This window comes from Engystomops pustulosus, chromosome 7, assembly GCF_040894005.1.
Source record: "Engystomops pustulosus chromosome 7, aEngPut4.maternal, whole genome shotgun sequence".
NCBI lineage: Eukaryota > Metazoa > Chordata > Amphibia > Anura > Leptodactylidae > Engystomops > Engystomops pustulosus.
The window spans coordinates 101,356,215-101,362,854 of record NC_092417.1 but is presented as its reverse complement, the minus strand read 5'-3'; positions in this window follow the sequence as shown (position 1 = coordinate 101,362,854).

Genomic DNA, 6,640 nt, shown 5'->3' with positions numbered 1-6,640 from the left:
TTTATCTACATATGAAAATGAGGCTTCGGTGCTACCCCTATGTCACTGCCCACCTTTTGTTCCCTCCTGAACATTTATTATGCACGCCTGCGTCTTCCTATGTGCCCTCCTTCTGCTGCCGAAAGCTGTGATGTCACGTCGCTCTCGGCACTTATTGCCCATGTGCAGAGACAAATTATTGTGCAGCTGCAGTGAGATAGTTTGTCTCTGCGCGATAAGTACCGAGAGCATTGTGACGTCATGTCTCTTGGCACCAGAAGGAGGGTGCATAAGAAGACATACATAATTGACGTTTGGAAGGGAACGAAAGGTGGCCAGTGACGTAGGGGTAGCACCGAAGGCTCATTTTCATATGCAGGTAATTCAATTTTTTAGCTAAACTAAAAGTTGATGTCACTAACCAAAGTATGTGCCGTAATCAGTATTGAATAGCCTACAGGGTGATGTGCTCACATGATTTCATCATGCGAGCAGTGTTAGATTTCCTTTAATAGGGGGGGATCTCTGGTGTGGACATTTATGTAAAGGTGAGGTCCTGCAGTGGACTTTTTAGTAAAGAGGCGCATCATATTTGGACATTCCATTAATGGGGGGCATCTGCTGTGGACATTTCATTAAAGGGGGGCATCTGCTTAGGACATTACATTAAAGGGGGGCTCTGCGGTGGACATTTCATTAAAGGGGGGCATTTGCTGTGGACAATTGTTTAAGGGGAACTCTGCTGTGGACATTTCTTTAAAGGAGGCTTCGCTGAGGACATTTCTTTAAAGGGGGACATTTTTGTAAAAGGGCATCGCTGTGTAATCGCATATGCTGTGTAATCTGTGTGCGCTATATAAACAGAGGAATTATTATCGTTATTTATCTGCTGTTTCATCAATGAGGTGTGGCTGCTGCTTGACATTTTGTTAGAGTAGCGGCTCTATTTGCTACCCTATATTCAAGTCAATAACTTTTCCCCAATTTTTTTTTTTGTGGTAAAATTAGGAGCCTCGGTTTATACGCTAATATTTACAGTATGAGGGGGAGTTCAGCTGCAGAGCGCACAGAGGCCGGGCCAGCCAGGGGTAGCATCCACATCTCCAACACTGTCTGGGAGAACTGGTCTGAACAGTAGTCCAGGTGGACATTTTCATGCATTTTAGGGAATGTGATTGGCTTTCCTACATAGATGGGTTATAAGAGCACATTTGAAGTTCATAGTTAAATTACTTTTATGAACAGTGCAAGATTAAGCATATAGAGGATATAGAGTAGTACTTAAAGGAAACCTACCACTTGAAGTGGCAGGTATAAGAGGGAACTACCCTGAGCTGGTGCCGGAGCTTAGTTTTGTTAGTGTTTTAAACCGCAGTATTGCGGTTTAAAACACTTTTTAAACTGTATGGCCGAAGCGGCTTCGGCGCAGGGAGGTACGCGCTCGACGCACCATGTGCGCGACCGTGCACGCGGCTACATAGGAAGTGAATGAGAGCCGCGGGCACGGTCGCGCGCATGGTGCGCCGAGGGCGTACCTCCCTGCGCCGAAGCAGCTTCGGCCATAAAGTTTAAAAAGTGTTTTAAACCGCGATACTGTGGTTTAAAACACTAAGAAAAATAAGCTCCGGCAACAGCTCACCCTGAGCTGGTGCTCGGTAGTTCCCTCTTATACCTGCCACTTCAAGTGGTAGGTTTCCTTTAAGTTCTAACATTTGGCACATGTTGGTTTGGATGCTGGGGGGCCCTAGCCGTGTGATCAGCCCAGGGCCCATGGGACACTTAACCCGTCACTGATACTGGAGCTCTTTGTTAGACTCAGCTGTAGGTTGTGTAATGCAGGTCCAAGTTAGTCAACTTCTGGCAGTGGCATTCAGGGGCTGGACAAGTTCCCAGGGCTCAGTTCACTCGGGGCTGGTTATTGGTTCTTCTGTTACCTTACTCCGTGTACCTCAGCCTGATACCGTACTTCTGTGACCTGTAGTAATACTGCCAGTTTGTGTTTTGCGGGATTGAAATCCAGTCTGAACTGAAGTCGCTACCCTGAACTGTTACCGGTACCTGGTCCTGTTTCCTCATAGATTCCTGTATCTGCTGAATATGTACCTGTCTGATCCATAACTCTGAACCCCAAACCTGCACTCTGAAATTTATATCCAACACCACTGGCGTAACTTGAAGCTGATGAACCCCAGTGAAATCTCTGTGTGTATGGTTATAGTACTAATCTTCTCACATGGGAAAGAGACACCTCTTGGGCCCTCCCTGTCCGGCACCCTCTCATGAATTTAATAACATCCAGCACCCCTTTATGCATTACTTTATATGTGGTAATCCCTCATTAAATTATATGTAGCAACTTCTTATAAATTAATTAATTACAGCACCCTTCCTGAAATTCCATAGCTGGTGCAATCATGTAATTGACTTGTCTGTTAATAGGGCGTACGTAGAGATATTTTAAAGGGAACCTGTGACCTCCAAACTACTAAGAAAAAAACAAACAATCCTTATAACAAACAATTTAACCCCTTAGTGCTCTGCGCCGTAGCTGTACTGTGCTGAGTTCTGCAAATAGCGCTCAGCGCAGTACAGATACTGCGCGGAGACAATGCCAGTTCAGCTCTGCACAGGAGCCGGACTAGCATCGGGGGTCGCGGGATGTCAGCGGTAATCTACCGCTGACATCCCCGGCTAACACCCGCGGTCGGAGTATTTAACATGCCTTCCGGGGGTCTTTCTTCCACAATCGGCCTCTCCGCACCGTTTACGGGGGCGACTATTGTTGCTATGGCATCTCTGGGGTCTGATCGGGACCCCAGAGATGCCTGAAGGCAGTGCCTTTAAGATGGTGTCTGTGACGTCATCTTAAAGGCACAGTGTCATCCTATGCATGTGCATAGGCTGACATTGCTAATACCCTGCAATAAATTAGTATTGCAGAGTATTATCATGAACAAGCAATCAGATGATAGCTTGTTCATGTCCCATGGTGGAATAAGTAAAAAAGTGAAAAAAAAATGTTTTTCAATAAAAAATAAGTTTATGAAATGCCCATAAGCCCCAAAACACATAAAGAGACATATAACGCTCAAAAAAGTCTAAATCATAACAAAAACCCCACATATATAGTATCACCGCGTCCGTAACAATCTGTAGAATAAAATTAAGTATTAATTTAAGTATTGAACCCGTACGGTGAACACTGTAAAAAAAAACTTTAAAAACCTGCCAAAAATTATGATTTTTACCTATGGAATCCCACAAAAATGCAATAAAAAGTGATTAACAAAACATATGTACTCCAGAATGATACCATTGCAAAGTACAACATGTCCCGCAAAAAAACAAGCCATCAACCAGCTCTGTAGCCAAAAAAGTAAAAATGTTATGTCACTTGGACGACGGCGAAAATGATACATTTCCCCCCACATTAGGGTTTTATTTGGCAAATTTAGTAAAACATAAGAAAAAATATTCATGTATGGTATCCCTGTAATCGTATCAACCCATAGAATAAAGATACCATGATTATTAGGCTATACAGTGAACACGAAGAAAAAAAAAAAGAAAAAAAATTCAATAAAGAATTGATGCTTTTCTACTCGTGACCTCAAAAAAAAGTTCCTAAATTTTCAACAATAGGGGATACCAACCCCAAAATGATAACATTGGAAAAAGAATCTCGTTCCGCAAAAAAAATGCTGTCACATGGCCCCAATAACTAAAAAACGAAAATTTTATAGCCCACAAAAGGGGCCAGTGAGGAAACTAAAATCCTGAGGGCGCGTTCACACGTTCCTCTAGCGCCGCGTTCATAACACAATGCTAGCGCACAGGGGGCGGAGTTTGGGGCGATCGCATATGCGTTTCCAGAGAAACGCATGCGATCGGGTTATTAATCGCATGCGTTTCCCGGGAAACACATATGCGATCGGCCCGAGCCCCGCCCACTGTGCGCTAGCATCTCGTTATGAACGCGACGATAGCGGAACATGTGAACGCGCCCTGACAGCTGCAGGTCACTCATTCCTTTCTGCGCCTCGCCGTGAGCCCATAAAACAAGTAACGGCCACATGAGGGGGGCCTCTGAAATCGGGAGAAATTTCATAACAAATTGTATGGTGGGTTTACTCTTTTGGAAATGTGTAAATTTTAGGGCTAAATGAATGTATAACCGACAAAATTTGACCTTTCTAAATTTCACCTCCATTTTGATTCAATTACTATGAAGATCTCAAGGGATTAAAAATCTTCCTAAAAGCTGTTTCTGATAGCTTGATGGGTGCAGATTTGAAAATGGGTTGATTATATAGGGGGTTTTAATGTTAAATAGGTAAAATTTCATTTAAAACTATATTTATCCCTAAAATAGTCAATTCTGAAAATACACAAAAAATCGATAATAATTTGTAAGCCGTGTGACATCAAAATAAATTATCCAGACATTTCAAAAATGATGAAAATGTAAAGTAAGACATATGGGAAATGTTATTCAGCAAGTTATTTAGGTGGTAAATCTATCTGCCTGAAAACGCGATGATTTTGAATTTCGAAAATGGCAAATTTTTCAAAAAATTCATCATTTTTCTTTTGTAAATAAACGCAAAACTTATCAGCCAAAATTTACCACTAAAATGAAGCACAACATGTGGGAAAAAAACAATCTCAGAATGGTTTAGATAAGTAACAGTGTTCAAAAGTTATAACCATATAAAGCGACTTAGGTCAGAATCCAAAAAATGGAACTGAGCATTAAGCTACAAAATGGCTGCCTCCTTAAGGGGTCAAAGGTATCTTATTGTTCATACTACTGCCCATGTACGTTGGTGTGGTATAAAAACAACTTTTAATCATTTTTTTAAAATATCCAGTCGAGGAGGTGGGAAAGCCCTCCTCACGGCTGCCCTGCCTTGGACCTCCGCCCCTTCACTGTAGTTTGAAACTCTCACGCATGCGCCGTGAACCTGGCAGTTTGATTCCAGTCTGCGCATCCATTGCCGGCTCAACAGGTGCACTGTGCATGTGACAGTAATGTGCATGGCGCCGGTGGGAGACAGAGCTAGATGGCCATGCACGACCTGCTCTGTCTCACACCAGTTCTGTGCACATTATTGGCGCATGTGCAGTGCATTGGTGGAGCCGGATATGGACAGGAAGGACAGTACCAAACTGACAGGTTCACAGCGCATGTTGGGGAGTTTCAAACTACAGTGTTGGGACATGGAGTTGGGGCAGAGCAGAGGGACGGGGGTCCAAGGTAGAGCAGCCGTGAGGATGCTGGGGAGCTTGACTGAATCTCAAAGTTCTCCCGCCTCCTTCACTGGATACCTGAAAGGGAGATTAAAAGTGTTTTTTACACCACAACATCAAGGAACGTGAACAGCAGTAGAAACACTGAGACACCTTTACAGTCTGCTATAATGTACTGTTTGTGGTCTATTTAGTAGGGATTTGGTAACAGGTTCCCTTTAAATACTACTGATTACCTTACGAGTAATACAGAGCTGCCAAGTAGCGTAGTTGTGGGTCCTGTTACACATTCTGCATTGGGAACCAGAAGCTTTATATTACAGTTCTGCAAATACAAGTCTAGTATATTTCACTGCTACCATATGTTCTTGGTCTACGTGCAAAACTGTCATTTCTGTTTAATCCTATGCAACACTATATTCTGCTAAGCAGATTGTAAGCAATTCATGAATAAGTAATAGTGCTGCTACAGAAAAGACGTACACCTTTCTTCTAAAAGACTCCTTAGGGTGTCTACACATCATTATCATTCCTGGCAGCTGGCCACCGGGGAGGACCTGTTTGGGACTATGCCATTCTGACTGTCTTCCATTCTCACTATGAGTTCCTATGCAGTTTGTACAAATTGTATTCAGATCAGAATGTTTGATGTATTAGTTTATGAATCTGCTGCAGGTTTACACTAGTTCTAAATGTAGGTTTACATGATCCATTACTAATTCTTATATATATATATATATATATATATATACACACTCACCGGCCACTTTATTAGGTACACCTGTCCAACTGCTCCTTAAAACCGAGCATCAGTATGGGGAAGAAAGGTGATTTGAGTGCCTTTGAACGTGGCATGGTTGTTGGTGCCAGAAGGGCTGGTCTGAGTATTTCAGAAACTGCTGATCTACTGGGATTTTCACGCACAACCATATCTAGGGTTTACAGAGAATGGTCCGAAAAAGAAAAAACATCCAGTGAGCGGCAGTCCTGTGGGCGGAAATGCCTTGTTGATGCCAGATGTCAGAGGAGAATGGGCAGACTGGTTCAAGCTGATAGAAAGGTGACAGTGACTCAAATCGCCACCCGTTACAACCAAGGTAGGCAGAAGAGCATCTCTGAAGGCACAGTACATCGAACTTTGAGGCAGATGGGCTACAGCAGCAGAAGACCAAACCGGGTGCCACTCCTTTCAGCTAAGAACAGGAAACTGAGGCTACAATTTGCACAAGCTCATCAAATTTGGACAGTAGAAGATTGGAAAAACGTTGCCTGGTCTGATGAGTCTCGATTTCTGCTGCGACATTCGGATGGTAGGGTCAGAATTTGGCGTCAACAACATGAAAGCATGGATCCATCCTGCCTTGTATCAACGGTTCAGGCTGGTGGTGGTGGTGTCATGGTGTGGGGAATA